General features: G+C 39.9%; 1 protein-coding gene across 37 annotated transcripts in view; it reads left to right on the forward strand.

Annotated features, from left to right (window-relative positions):
• The window catches only part of LMO7 (LIM domain 7), a 219,205-nt gene that overhangs the window by 19,578 nt on the left and 184,876 nt on the right, over window positions 1–14,751 (forward strand). Inside the window, exon 1 of one of the 37 annotated variants that reach the window (XM_086329964.1) lies at window positions 11,279–11,355. The exons of the other annotated variants lie outside the window; for them this stretch is intronic. The gene's annotated coding sequence lies outside the window, so the exon portion shown is untranslated. Of the gene's footprint in view, window positions 1–11,278; window positions 11,356–14,751 lie in introns of those variants that run through there. 37 annotated transcript variants of the gene reach the window in all.

Raw genomic sequence — 14,751 nt, forward strand, 5'->3', positions numbered from 1 at the left:
TTCATTACTAAGGAAGAAGACACTGACAGTGAAATCTCTGCAACACTTATTTTCTGATTGTTCCTTTCTTGCATTGTTTTGCTTTATTATGACTGCGGTCTAGTGTCCTAGCTCTCTGAAGATGCTATATCATAGTTTTATTTCCCCTTACTCCCTGCATTATCTGTTTCTTGCAGTTTTGTGCTCAGATGCTCAGTCGTATCTGACTCTGCGACCACATGGATTGTAACCTGCCAGAATCCCAGTGTTCTTGTGGGATTCTTTTAGCAAGAATACTGGAGTGGGTTGCCATTTCCTCCTCCAGGGGATCTTACCAACTCAGGGATCCAACTGGAGTCTCTTAAGTCTACCTCACTGGGGATTCTTTAGCATTAGCACCTCCTTTGATCTCTTTTAAATGGAAAGTTTCTCACTGTCTAACTGCTGCCTAGATTTTCTGTCAATTTCTGTATGTGGACCTTCCCTACCCAAAGGACCTGTTGCCTGCAGACTCTGAGTCTTTTTCTGGAGGAACTTGACAGCTTTGATTCTGCACTATGCCCTTTGCATGTCCTGCAGTTGGAATCTCCTCCATTCTGTTTGGTTGATTACCACCCTTCCTACTTTGCATGTCCAAATGTTGATTCAAAATTTCCCTCTACTGTTGCCTCTTTTTGAATTCCCTTTCTTTTTGTGGGTTAATGCCTTATATTTCTGTGTGTCATTTTGGTGAGGTTTTGGAAGCCAATGGAGAGAAATGTGTAACCACTTCATTGTGTTCAAGCAGAAGTTGTGTGTGTGTGTGTGTGTGTGTATTTGTGTGTATCATAGAATAAAAGAGTAGAAAAACATGGATTGAATGAAGATTGCAATGATCGCCTAGGTGAATTTCCTCCATTCTTTTTCTGAGATCCTGGATCATCTTCACTATCACTATTCTGAATTCTTTTTTCTGGAAGATTTTCTGTCTCCACTTCATTTGCTTATTTTTTTCTGGGGTTTTATCTTGTCCCTTCATCTGGGGCAAAATCCTCTGCTTTTTCATCCTGGTTAACTTTCTGTGATGTGGTTTTGGTTCTAGCCTCTGAGATTGTGGTTCTTCTTCTGTCTGCCCTCTGGTGGATGAGGCTAAGAGGCTTATAAATAAGCTTCCTGATGGGAGGTGCTGGTGGTGGGAAAAACTATGTCTTGCTCTGGTGGGCAGGGCCATGCTCAGTACAACTTTAATCCAATCCTCTGCTGATGGATGGGGTTGCACTCCCTCCCTTAAATTGTTTGAAATGAGGGGACCCAGCCCTGGGGACTGTGGGCTCTATGGTAGGGTTGATGGTGATCTCCAAGTGGACTTATGCCAAGGGGCCCCTTCCGGGACTGCTGCTGCCTGTGCCATCCTCCCCACGGTGGGCCATTGTTGACCCATACCTCCACAGGAGATCCTCCAACACTGGCAAGTAGGTCTGGTTCAGTCTCCTGTAGGATCACTGCTCCTCTCCCCTGGGTCTTGGTGTACACAGGGTTCTGTTTGTGTCAAGAGTGGAGTCTCTGTTTCCCCCAGTCCTATGGAAGTCCTGTAATCAAATCCCACTGACCTTCAAAGTCACATTCCCTGGGGATCCCCAGTTCTTTTGCCGGATCCCCAAGCTAGGAAGCCTGACATGAGGTTCAGAACCTTCACAACAGTGGGAGAACTTCTTTGGTATTATTGTTCTCCAGATTGTGGATTGCCCACCTGGTGGGTATGGGATTTGATTTTATCACGATTGTACCCCTCCTACCATCTCCTTGCAGCTTCTTCTTTGTCTTTTTGGACATGGGGTTTCTTTTTTTTTTTGGTGGATTCCAATGGGGATTCCCTTGTAGCTCAGTTGGTAAAGGATCTGCCTGCAGTGGAGGAGACCCCAGTTCAATCCCTGGGTTGGGAAGATCCCCTGGAGAAGGAAATGGCAACCCACTCCAGTATCCTTGCCTGGAAAATCTCATGGACAGAGGAGCCTGGTGGGCGGCAGTCCATGGGGTCGCAAAGAGTCGGACACGACTGAGCGACTAACACACTAGTATCCTCCTGTCGATAGCTGTTCAACAGCTAGTTGTGATTTTGATGCTCTTGCAGGAGGAGACAAACACATGTCCTTCTACACGACCATCCTAAATCGGAAACTGCCTAGGTGAATTTCATACCAGTAAAATAGATGTCACTTTATATAAATTAAAAAAAAAACCCTATACATACACTGTAATGAGACAAAATTTAAATCACAATTAAAGGGATAGTGAATGTGGGACAAGCAGAAAATGCATGTAAGAAAGATAAACTAAAGCCACAGATGAGTTGCAGTTTCTGCTGTGTGTTCCATTATGTGCAATAATAATAGTTTATAAGCTTCAACTTTCTAGCAGTCAGTTCAGAGACAGAATCATGGCCCCATCTGTGCCTTCCACAGCCCCAGCTTTTATGCACACTCTTTCATTCACCTCTGAAAAACTTTGGCCCTTCAAGGGAAAAAAAGGAAGTTGACATATATTGAGTACTAGGTTCCAGTCACTTCAAACAGCTGCATCCTGCAAATAAGAGAACTGAAGATCAGAGAGCCTGAGTAACGTGCCCGGGGACGAGCAAGGTTTCCTGGCTTCTGTCCTCCTGTCTGCAACATCACAGTTTCTTCCAGTGACACCCTTCATGTAAAGGTTTCCCAAAATGAGAACAGCCCTTCACTTGTTATGATTAGTTGTCTGTCTTTGCTGCAAGCTAATATAGATTGAATATTTATTTTATTTTCCCCAGATTTATTGAGGTATAATTACCATAACTTTGTATTAAAGTATACAATGCAACAATTTGATATATGGGTATTTTATGAAATGATCAACACAGTAAGTTTAGTGAACATCCATCACCTCACATAGGCACAGGTATTTTTTCTTGCAAGGAGAACTTTTAAGATCTACTTACTTAGGGATTTATTTCCCTGGTGGCCCAGTGGTTGGTTAAGACATCACCTTCCAGTGCAGGGCGTGTGGGTTTGATCCCTGGTCTGGGAGCTAAAATCCTACGTGCTTTGCGGCCAAAAAACCAAAACATAAAACAGAAGCAATATTGTAACAGATTCAACAAGGACTTTAAACACGGTCCTTGTAAAAAAAAAAAATTCTTTTTTAGAAAATCTACTCTGTTAGCAACTTTCAAATATACAACACAGTGTTGTTAATTATGGTCACCATGCTGTGCGCCATGGGATAAGCTTCTTGAGGAGTTGTCAAACCACACAGGACCAGGCACAGTGCCTGGACCTGTAATGATGGCTCAGTAGGATTTTTTTGAAAGAAGAAAATGTTGAACAAATTGAGTGCTTTATACACAGTACTATAAATTCTTACTGAACGAGACCTGAGACTTGGCGACTTAGCTGGGTAACTTCTGGAGGAAAGAAATGCTGAGTAAGAGCAGGAAAGCCATCAGTGGAACTGGAAACAGAGTGTAATGGTGCTGGTATTTTGTGGTTAAAGGGAGTGTACTTCAAGTCTCTAATGACACAGTCCAGTAAATAGTTTTCTGTTATTTCAGTGAATCTAGACCTGTAATTCTGGCATCATTAGTCAATAAATAATTCACAAGTTGACATTGGGAATGCTAGAGATGTTTATATTATACTCAAATGTAAACTTAGGTTAGATTTTACTAATCATATAATGCAGAATGATCTGAGCATGCATTTGTGCTAAGTTGCTTCAGTCGTGTCTGACTCTTTGCTGCCCCATGGACTGTAGCCTGCCAGGCTCCTCTGTCCATGGGATTCTCCAGGCAAGAATACGGGAGTGGGGTGCCGTGCCTTTCTCCAGAAGATCTTTTCAACCCAGGGATTGAACCCTAGTCTCTTAAGTCTCCTGAATTTGCAGGTGGTTTCTTTACTACTAGCGTGACCTGAGAAGCCCTCTTAAAATGAGAAAATCATTAAAATTCATTTTGTACTTTTCCTTTTCTTTGTAACCATAGTGGTCTCTTTATGGTGAATGTAATGGAATCATAAGACAACATTGGCTCTCGTTTTTTTTTTTTTTTAATATGAAAAATACCCCTTTCTTATTTTCATCATTGGTACACTATCCTACCCTTTCTCCAAATAAGAAATTTGGATTGTATATCAGGATTCTAGTAGGAAACAGATCACAATTCCCATGATTCAGATGAAGAGCTTTTAAAAAAGGCAAGTTCTTACAAATGTGTAGGAAGAGGTAGGGGAACCAATTAAAGATGTCAAGGAACAGAAGGTAGCAAAGGTGGATGAAAAGGTTAGAGAAGGAAATATTGCTGCTAGAAATCACTAAAACAAATCTGGGGCCACTGAGGAGGGCAGGCACGTTTGCGTTTTAGTTGTGAAGCTTCTTGAGAGGCTGTGGGAGGGAATAGGGAAAAAAATAACCCCGATCCTTCTGTTATCATTTGTCTCCTTCACCTGATAATCCCATTGCACAAATGCAATCAGACCAGTTGGCTCAGTAGCCAAGATGATGCAGTTCTGGGGACAGGAGGCGGGTGTAATCAGACTGGGGGAAGCAGGAGAATAGATTGGGGTGGGAGTTAGAGCAAACAGACTCACCAGCATAGATTTCATTTACCTCCTCGTCCTCTGTCGTCCCCTTCTCCTCCTGCCTTCAGTCTTTCCCAGCATCAGTGTCTTTTCCAGTTGAGTCAGCTGTTTGCATCAGGAGACCATAGTATTGGAGCTTCAGCTTTAGCATGAATCCTTCTAGTGAATATCCAGGATTAATTTCCTTTAGGATTGACTGGTTTGATCTTCCTGCAGACCACGGGACTTTCAAGAGTCTTCTCCAACAGCACAGTTTGAAAGTGTCAGTTCTTGTATGGAAGCTGATTATATTTTTTTCTAGTAATATTTGATCAGAAAATATCATATTTTATTCACCTCAGTGAAACTTTATTCCTTATGTTTAATTATCACACGTATCTCTATGTATTTGATACACTACCACCTCCACTATATTTAAAACTGTCTTAGGCTTTCTGTAGGTGCACTATTAATATTTATCATGTTTTTGACCATCTATTAAGCAATTCTGAGAGGTTATTCCTCTGTACAGTAGGTTTAAAAGTTTTTAAACTTCAGCATTTTTCAGTGCATAAAAGATGTTTTTGCATTTCAAAATCTGGGCGGTAACATTTTCTCTCAAATTATGACTTTGGATTAAATGCAGGCAGATTTCGTACACTAAGTGGTTGTCATAGTTATGGTTTCAGAGATGCCCTGTTTAGCTTGTGGTTAGTAGACTATAGGACATTTATAATCAGTGGAGAGAAATCCTAGCCAACAATTTTCATTTGGATGTAAAATATGTGGCTCTTGGAAAGGTTACCTCAATTCTTTTGGCTATGGGAAAGCTTAGTTCAGGTCTGGCACACTGGCAGCCTAAGGACTACCGTATGAAGAAGATTAGACTTCAGGATCCTTCTTTTTTTTACCCCCCTTCTTGAGTCAATAGTCCAAGGAGTCAGGCATCCCTCTTTGATATTACACTGCTCTGTGTCGACTTGGCACCAGAATGATAATCCCATTCTTCTGGAGTTGTTGATTTTCAGCTGGGGGTGATTGTGCCCACCAGGTGACATTAGGGCATGTCTGGAGACAGTTTTGGCTGTCACTGGGGTGGGGATGCTACTGACTTCTAATGGGCTGAGGATAGAGATGCTGTTAAACAACCTAAATCCACAAGTCAGCCCTCACACCAGATGCCAGCAGTATGGGCGTCAAGAAACCCTGTTCTAGAGTATAGTCTTTCCCCCCAAGTGTTTTTTGGCATTGTGTAATGTTTAAAACCTGTAATTACACTTAGTTCTTAAAAACTTATGCTTAGCTGTTATTTTTCTTATTTCTTTCCCTACAGAGAGCTGTGTGTTTGGAAGTTAGAGTTGGGATAGTGTTATCACAAATTGAGCAGCACATATTGCAAGCAGCTTGATGTTCTGGGCGCTGTTGGGGGAACAGAGTGAGGAGGGTGTAGTCTATTTCAAAGGCAATACAGTGTGTCTGGTAGTATAATCACCTAGAAATAGTCTCCAAGAGTCAAAGAAAAGAGTGAGACTGGCTCACATTTGAAATCCTGCTTGATTCCCTAGCTTGTCTTCTTGTATAAACCAACTCACTATTGATGACCCAGCATCTCTCTCTTTTTTTTTTTTTTGGTGTAAAGTATATTTGCATTCGACATTTTAATGATTTTTTTGGAAATTAAGCCACAGGAAACCAATGCTCCAAGTCTTGCCTTCAACCACCAAATAGGATAAACAGGGTAAATATTTTAGGCTTTGCAAACCATACGATCTGTGTCACAACTACTCAACTCAGATCGCAGAAACAGCTATAAGTGATATATATGTTAATAAATTGTATAAACATGTTTATATGTTATAAACATCATGTATGTTATGAAACAAATGTATGAGTATGACTGTTCCAATAAAACCTTACTTATGCATATGAAATTTTGAATTTTATATTACTTTTAAGTGGCATGAAGTATTCTTTTGCTTTCTTCTCTTATTTTTTGTAGTTTATTTTAATTGGAGGATAATTTCTTTACAGTATTGTGGTGGTTTTTGCCATACATTGACATGAATCACCCACAGATGACCCAGCATCTCTATGGTGAGGTTAAGTGTATTATCAGGAAAGGGAAATGCATTAATTGATGATATGCATATTACACCAAAGAAATATATTAGGGAAATTTTATGTGTTGTTTCAATACCTCTTCTATCACCTTTTGTGAGAAAAACAAACTTGTCCTCTGATGATTTAAAATAGTATTGGTAGGCAGGTATAATTAGACACACACACACACATAAAATTTTTAAAGAATTTTATATTTTAAGAAAAAGTAAAATTAATATCCAATTCATAGGAGCTCATCATTGGGGATAGAAATTACTACTAAAGTTTTTGTCACCCACAGGTAACCTTGATTAGTATCATTTAAAAATAAGCTTTAGTGCATTTCAACTTTGTCTTAAATTTTTCATGGTCATTATATTTTGTTCCTTTAATACATTTTCTGTCCTATTTTGGACCATTTAAGAAATGATATATTTTAGGGAGGAACTGATTGAAAATCCATTTCTTGCATTTTATTTTGGCATTTCATAAGATTTCAGGAATCTATCAGTTCTTTTTAGATTTTCATATTATAATTAATAGTTTCCAATTTATAATACCCATTAAAAAACTTTGTGTATTCCCTGGAAAAAAATGTTTATTGAGCACTGACTATATTCCATCTGATATAATTAATGGGAAATAGCAACAAGCAGGTTGCTAGTCGTAAAGAACCTGTCTGCAGTGCAGGAGACGTAAGAGACGCAGGTTTGATCCCTGGGTCAGGAAGATCCTCTAGAGGAGGGCATGTCAACCCACTCCAGTATTCTTGCCTGGGGAATCCCATGGACAGAGGAGCCTGGTGGGCTACATTCCATAGAGTCTCAAAGAGCTGGACATGACTGAAGTGACTTAGCGTGCTGGGATGCTCAGGATTGTGTGTGTGAATTCAGTAAAGAATTTGCCTGCAATTCAGGAGACCGTTTGTAATGCAGGAGACCGGAGTTTGATCCCTGGGTTGGGAAGATCCCCTGGAGAAGGAAATGGCAACCCGCTCCAATGTTCTTGCCTGGAAAAGTCCATGGACATAGGAGCCTGGCAGGCTACAGTCCATTGAGTCCCAAGAGTCAGACACAACTTAGCAACTAAACCATCATAGCAACAAAAAAGTAGGTGTGAGTCACTAGCCTGTGGGGCTTACTGACATTTTGGTGGGGAGAGGTAAAAAGTAAACAAGCTGACATTAGATTAGATTTTTGTTTATTGCTCCACTTTAGTCTGTCTTTTGGTTATTGTAGTTTATCTTTTTTAAATAAAATGAAAAATTCCACCACACTATCCAGTGGTATGTGTATCTTATTGGTCATTTCCAAGAACCAGTTTTGGTTTTATTCACTTCTATTTTTGGTAAGCTTGCAGGGGATAGGATTTCCATTTCATTGTTTCTGTCCTTCTCTTTAATAGCAATCTTACCTCTTGTTTCTTGGCTCGTACTCTTGCTTTTCCCAACTTCTTAGATTGCCAGCTCTTGGGGCGCGGTGCCTTCAGTTGTTGCCCTGGGAGACTCGGCGTCTCTTGCCCCTTCTCTAGTCTCTACTTTTGCTTTTCTTCGGAGACCTCTGCTTGCCAGGGAAGGAGGGGCACTTGGGTCTCTGGAGGTTGTCGAACTGGCCACGTGCCATGAGGAGAAGGTACCTTGGTTTCCTAAATACTGTTCCATTAGTTTGTAATGACTTCCACCTTTAGAAACCCATTCCCTGGACTTTTTGAGATTGTGTCTCCCTCCTGAGTGGTAAGAAGAGATGCCTTGTCAGAAGCTGCAGGTGAGGAGCAAGGTTGGCTGATAACAGGTACTTTGTCAGTGGAATTTAGAGTGTCAGTAAGGGCATGTGGTGTCCCCACGAGTGGAGTCAGGGTTGCAAACTTGTATTTCGACGTTTAATCTTCTTTTTCCTTCAGATTCCTTATTCTAAGAAGTATTGATTTTTTTTTTCTCCAGCAGTAATTCTTCCTCCTACGTGTCATTCTCCTGTGTGCCTGCTCCATCGGATTTCAGATTCTTTTCCCTTATAGTTTGTTACAAAATGCTGAGTATAGTTTCCTGTGCTATAGCATGTCCTCCTTGGTTATCTCTTTTATATATAGTAGTGTGCATGCATGCTAAGTCACTTCAGTCGTGTCTGACTCTGCAACCCCATAGAGTGTAGCCCACCAGGCTCCTCTGTCCGTGGGATTCTCCAGGCAAGAATACTGGAATGGGTTGCCATATCCTCTTCCAGGGGATCTTTCCCACCCAAAAATTGAACCCGCATCATCTCTTATGTCTCCTGCATGATCTCAGTTTTTTTAATGTTGAGTTTGAAGCCAGCTTTTTCTCTCCCCTCTTTCATCCTCATCAAGAGGCCCTTTGGTTCCTCTTCACTTCCTGCAGTTAGGGGGATGTGATCTGCATATCTCAGGTGGTTGACATTTCTCTGTGCAGTCTTGATTCCAGCTTGTCATTCATCCAGCCCAGCATTTCACATGATGTACTCTGCACATGAATAAACAGGGTAATAATATACAACCTTGTCTTACTCCTTTTCTAATTTTGAACCAGTCTGTTGTTCCATGTAAGGTTCTAACTGTTGCTTCTTGACCCACATACAGGTTTTTCAGGAGACAAGTAAAGTGGTCTGGTAGTCCCATCTCTTTTAGAATTTTCCACAGTTTGTTGTGATCCACACAGTCAAAGGGTTCCATGTAGTCAATGAAACAAAAGTGGATGTTTCTTTGGAATTCCATTGCTTTTTGTATGAGTCCGTGAATGTTGGCAATTTGGTCTCTGGTTCCTCTACCTTTCATGAACCCAGTTTGTACATCTGGAAGTTCTTGGTACATAAACTGCTGAAGCCTAGCTTGAAGGATTTTGAGCATAACCATACTAGCATGTGAAATGAGTGTACTTGTATTTGTAATTTGAACATTCTTTGGCATTGCTCTTCTTTGGGATTGAAAAGAAAACTGAACTCTCTCTCTCCTGTGGCCACTGCTGAGTTTTCCAAGTTTAGTGATGTATTAAGTGTAGCACTTTAACAGCATCATCTTTTAGGATTTTAAATAGCTCAACTGGAATTTCGTCACTTCCACTAGCTTTGTTTATAGTAAACTTCCTATGGGCCACTTGACTTCACACTCCAGGATGTCTAGCTCTAGGTGAGTGACCACACCATTGTGGTTATCTGGGTCATTCTCTTTTAAAATAGTGATTTTTGCTTGACTTCCACTCCCATCCTAATGTGGGAACTTGCAGGGCTGAGACCCTGTTTTTTCACCTTTGACTTCCCATAGTACTGTATATATATATGATATGTGCCAAAAAGGTTTGAGATATTAAATGTTGTGCTGTGCTTAGTTGTGTCTGACTCTTTGCGACCCCATGGACTGTAGCCTGTCAGCTTCCTCTGTGCCTGGAATTCTCCAGGCAAGAATACCGGAGTGGGTTGCTATTTCCTCCTTCAGGGGATCTTCTCAACCCAGGGATTGAACCCAGGTCTTGAGCATTGCAGGCGGATTCTTTACCAGCTGAGCTACCAGGGAAGCCCTATTAAATATTGTCACAAACTAATTTTAGACAGAAAAGGTAGCTTCTTGACAGTGGATGGCCAAGAATAAAATTCACATGTATGAACTTTACATGTGCTTTTAAACTGCTTAAGTGAGACCATGAGAAAGTGACTGAACTCTGGGCTTTAGTTTTATTGTAAAACAGTAGTCAGACCTGCTTCATAGGGTTTGGAGGATGAAATGATTCAAGCAGAGAGCTATTTCAACTGTAGTTTCTATGGAATGCAGAAGATGTGGACACCAGAAGTAAGGAAAAGGCGAAATTCCGGAAAGGGTAAGACGCTAGGAGCACACAAATGAATAAGCAGTGACTCGGAACCTGGGCCGACTTCCAGTCACCGCTTCCGGTCTCTCTCTCGTCTTCTTGTTGGGAAGCTCAGGAGGCATAAAAGAAGTTGCTATGCCAGGATGTCATGTTCAGAGTGCATCTGTGTCCTGTCTCCTACGCTTTGCTCTATTTTATATATATTTTAGCAACTTTTATATGAGGTTCTGATTTTATATCCCATAAAATCCTGTGCTTTATTAAAGATTCTTAAGCATCCCCCTACGCTGTGAAATTGTCATTATTATATAGGGTTATACCTTACAGCTGAACAATCTTTTTTTTTTTGAATGGGTGTGCTTTACTACTAGAAATTGCAAATTACAGATGTTTTGTATATGGAATTTATAGCCTCAGATTCTTGTTTACCTGGCAGTTTTAACTTTTCTTCTTTGGGCTTTCAGGTTCTTTTTTACGTGACAAGTGACGCCTGTAACTGAATGGCTACTCAAGCCCAACCTTGACTCACCTTTAATTATATGTTAAACTGAATTTCTTAATGTTCCCAGCATTCTTCTCTGTAGTACTGATGGTATTTTTAGAAACTGATCATTTCACAAGGACTGTAATTTTCGGCTGCTTTTTGTCTTTCTCATTTATCTTTACATTCTTTAAGTATTAGATAGTTTTTTTACAGTTACCCTGAGGAGATAATGATTAACTCCTGGAAAATGATGGTGAGAGCAAAAGATTTAAGTGTCCCAGGCTCACATGTCTCATACTGAGGCTAGTGCTCTGAAGCTTACCAATCCTCATCTGATCCATCTGATCCTTTTAATTCACTGACCCTCATCTGATCCCTTTCTGTCAGGACTGGCAGATGAAGTTCCCATTTTACAGGTGAGGACACTGAAGCTCACTTAAGAACTTATACATAGCTTCTGAAGGGTGGAGCTGAGGGCCTCTGACTTTAATCCTAATATCTTTTATAGATTGAGAATATTTTCCTACGGGTTATTCTAGTCGTTAATTAAAAGTTGAAGTAAAGTTTTTAAATGTTCAATTTTAACTCAGTGAGTATTATTGATTTCCTGATGTGTACCTAGAAAAAAGAAGACATATATATCCCTGTGAGGAAAGGAGTTGGCTTCAGGGAATAAAACCAAGCCCTGGCCCTGTTCATGAACGAGAGGACCTCTTTTAATTCCTTTTAATTATCCCTCTAATCTCCCCTCCTCCACCATTTGGACATTTTTTTACTTTGTTTAATGCTGAGAGTTTAAAGGAGCACTTGTGGCATCCTCAAGCTAAATGTCTTTCAGGGGACCAGCACACGAGTTTTTCATTTGCTTTTAATACTGATGCTAGATGACTTGTTTTGTATGGGGCGAGAGTGCTGACGATTGCTAATGAGCTTTTGAGATGTCCTTCATGATCGTGTATACAGTTTACCTGATCATAGCAAAGGCCTTAATCTGTCTTGATTGCTAAGCATAAGACTTCTATATCTAAGGAGTTTCTCTGCAATATCCATCAGAAAAGCCCATCTATGGATTTTCTCTGAGGTATCTATATTTTAAATTTAGATTTACACAAAATATTTAGTTATAATTTTTTCAAATTCAGGCATAATTTTTATTCCTTTTCATATTACATGCTTCTTTAATCCAACATGATTTAAAATAGAGTTTTGAATTCAGATTTTGAAATTTTAATGTTTTAAACTATCAATTTAAGAAATATGAATTTAAAATAGTATACATAATAATACTGAAGTTACTAAAATAAAGTGCCAGTATTTTTTTATTTCCCTCTCTCGGTTAATGTTTTGGTAGAGCTGGTCCTACCAGTTTTAGCTCATTTGGGGTCAAATGCTAATTGTAAGTTCTAATAGGTTTAGATTTACCTTTAATTGTCTTTCAGCTAATTATTTACAAATTATTATGGTGAGGAACACAGAATAAGGACATTGTATTCTGTTGAAAGGTAAAAGCTACAACAAAAATTCTTCCTGGCTGCTGCTGCTGCTAAGTCACTTCAGTCGTGTCCAACTCTGTGCGACCCCATAGATGGCAGCCCACCAGGCACCCCCCTCCCTGGGATTCTCCAGGCAAGAACACTGGAGTAGGTTGCCATTTCCTTCTCCATTGCATGAAAGTGAAAAGCGAAAGTGAATCCGCTCAGTCGTGTCTGACTCTTAGTGACCCCACGGACTGCAGCCTACCAGGCTCCTCCGTCCGTGGGATTTCCCAGGCAAGAGTACTGGAGTGGGGTGCCATTGCCTTCTCTTCTACTTCCTGGAGTGTAATGCAAAAAAGTGACATAAAATTCAATGTACTACAGTTGTAACTATTGCTTTTGTCTTTAAGAATCAAAACAGGACTTATAAACGTTTAATTAAAAACTTCTAAAGTTTCAAAATCAGCACGAATGGTGAATACTGGTATACTTCAGTTTGGGCACCATTTTTGGTTTTTATATCAAATGTGTAAGATCAAAATACTTATGTATCACTTCTCATAAAATTGGAAACATTTACATGAATTTTTTTTTACATAAAATCAAGTAATATGATAACTTGGAAATAATATCTTTTTCTTCATGTATTCAGTGTAGAACTTAACATTTACCAAATGAAAAGCAAGGTACATGTGGAATCCAATGACAAGGTTGATTTTCATTTAGATAACTTCTGGTCCTTTAAAATATTTCTAAATATCTTTGGAAGGTAACAATAGATATATGTGTTTCTACTGATAGTGTTTTGGGAAAAATTTATGTTTCATGATTGAAATTGATAGCTGAAAAATATTGCTTTCAGTAGAAAAACATTTATTTACCTTGTTTTAGTTATTATAAAAATCTGAAAGTAGTTTATGACTTAATTCTTATTGAATTAGATACAACTAATTAGAGTAAAATGTGGCTTATTTACTCTGAAAATATTTTTTAGAGTTGACAGTTCTCTACACATTTTTAGAGTTTTTTTTTAACTTTTTATTTTGTATTGGGGTATAGCTGATTAACAATGTTGTGGTAGTTTCCGATAAACAGCAAAGAGACTGAGCCATACACATACATGTATCCATTTTCCCCCAAAGTCTCCTCCCATCCAGGCTGCCATATAACACTGAATAGAGTTCCATCTGCTATACAGTAGGTCCTTGTTGGTTATCCACTGTAAATTTAGTGGTGTGTGTACTTCCGTCCCAAATTCCCTAGTTTTCCCTTCTCCACATCCTTCCCCCTGGGGAACCTTAAGTTTGTTCTCTGAGAGTCTCTTTCTGTTTTGTAAGTAAGTTCATTTGTATCATTTCTTTTAAGATTCCACATATAAAGGATATCATAGTATATTTATCCTTCTCTGTCTGACTTACTTCACTCAGTATGACAACCTCTGGGTCCGTCCATGTTGCTACAAATAGTATTATTCCATTCTTTTTAATGGCTGAGTAATTGTCCATTGTATATATGTACCACATCTTAGAGATGTCGTATGACCCTGCAGTCTCACTCCTGGGCATGTATCTGGAGAAAAACATGATACAGAAGGGTACATGCACCTTAATGTTCATTGCAGCACTGTTTACAATAGCCAAGACATACAAGCAACCAAAGTGTCCATCGACAGAGGAATGGATGAAAGCATTTAATATTCTCGATCACCAGTGGTGTAGAGTTGCTGCAGCCCTGGGGCCTCACTGTGTTCCTAAGATCATCCAGCCTTCCACAGGGATGGAAAGGCGGTGCACTGCTTCTCTCATTCTCTCCTCGTATTCACGTCCATTCAGTTATGAATGGAAATTACTGAACAGTCCTAGGCTGTTAAGAGAGGACTCATGTATAGGTCGTTTAATTTACCAGGCTTGGGAACTGCACCCCTCTGTATCTGCCCTCCTTGACAAGCAAGGGTGTGTTACAGATTGGTTTCACTCCCTGCCCAAACCCCGGGTTTCTCCCCATCTGCCACCGTCCCCCCACCCCAAATCCACACACACTTGAATGACTTGTATAAAGTCTCCTGGTACAGTCCACCCTTCATGTCCTTGGGTTCCCCATCAGTGGATAAGGAGGACTGGCTATACTTGTAACTCTGTTGCTGGTCCCTCTCGTATTTTCTTCCCTCTTCAACATTTCTCATTGTTTATTTTGTAAACTTTATATGAAAAACATAGAGTGCTTTTTTATTTCTTTGTGGCAGCTAGACCATCTTAACTCTTCATGTATCATCTTAGAATTTTTTCCTGGTGACCCAGTGTGATTAACTAGGCATTTTGAGGGTTGTTCCTCCACCAT

Source organism: Bos grunniens, chromosome 12, assembly GCF_055505025.1.
Source record: "Bos grunniens cultivar Pamir isolate PY7600 chromosome 12, Bosgru_T2T1.0, whole genome shotgun sequence".
NCBI lineage: Eukaryota > Metazoa > Chordata > Mammalia > Artiodactyla > Bovidae > Bos > Bos grunniens.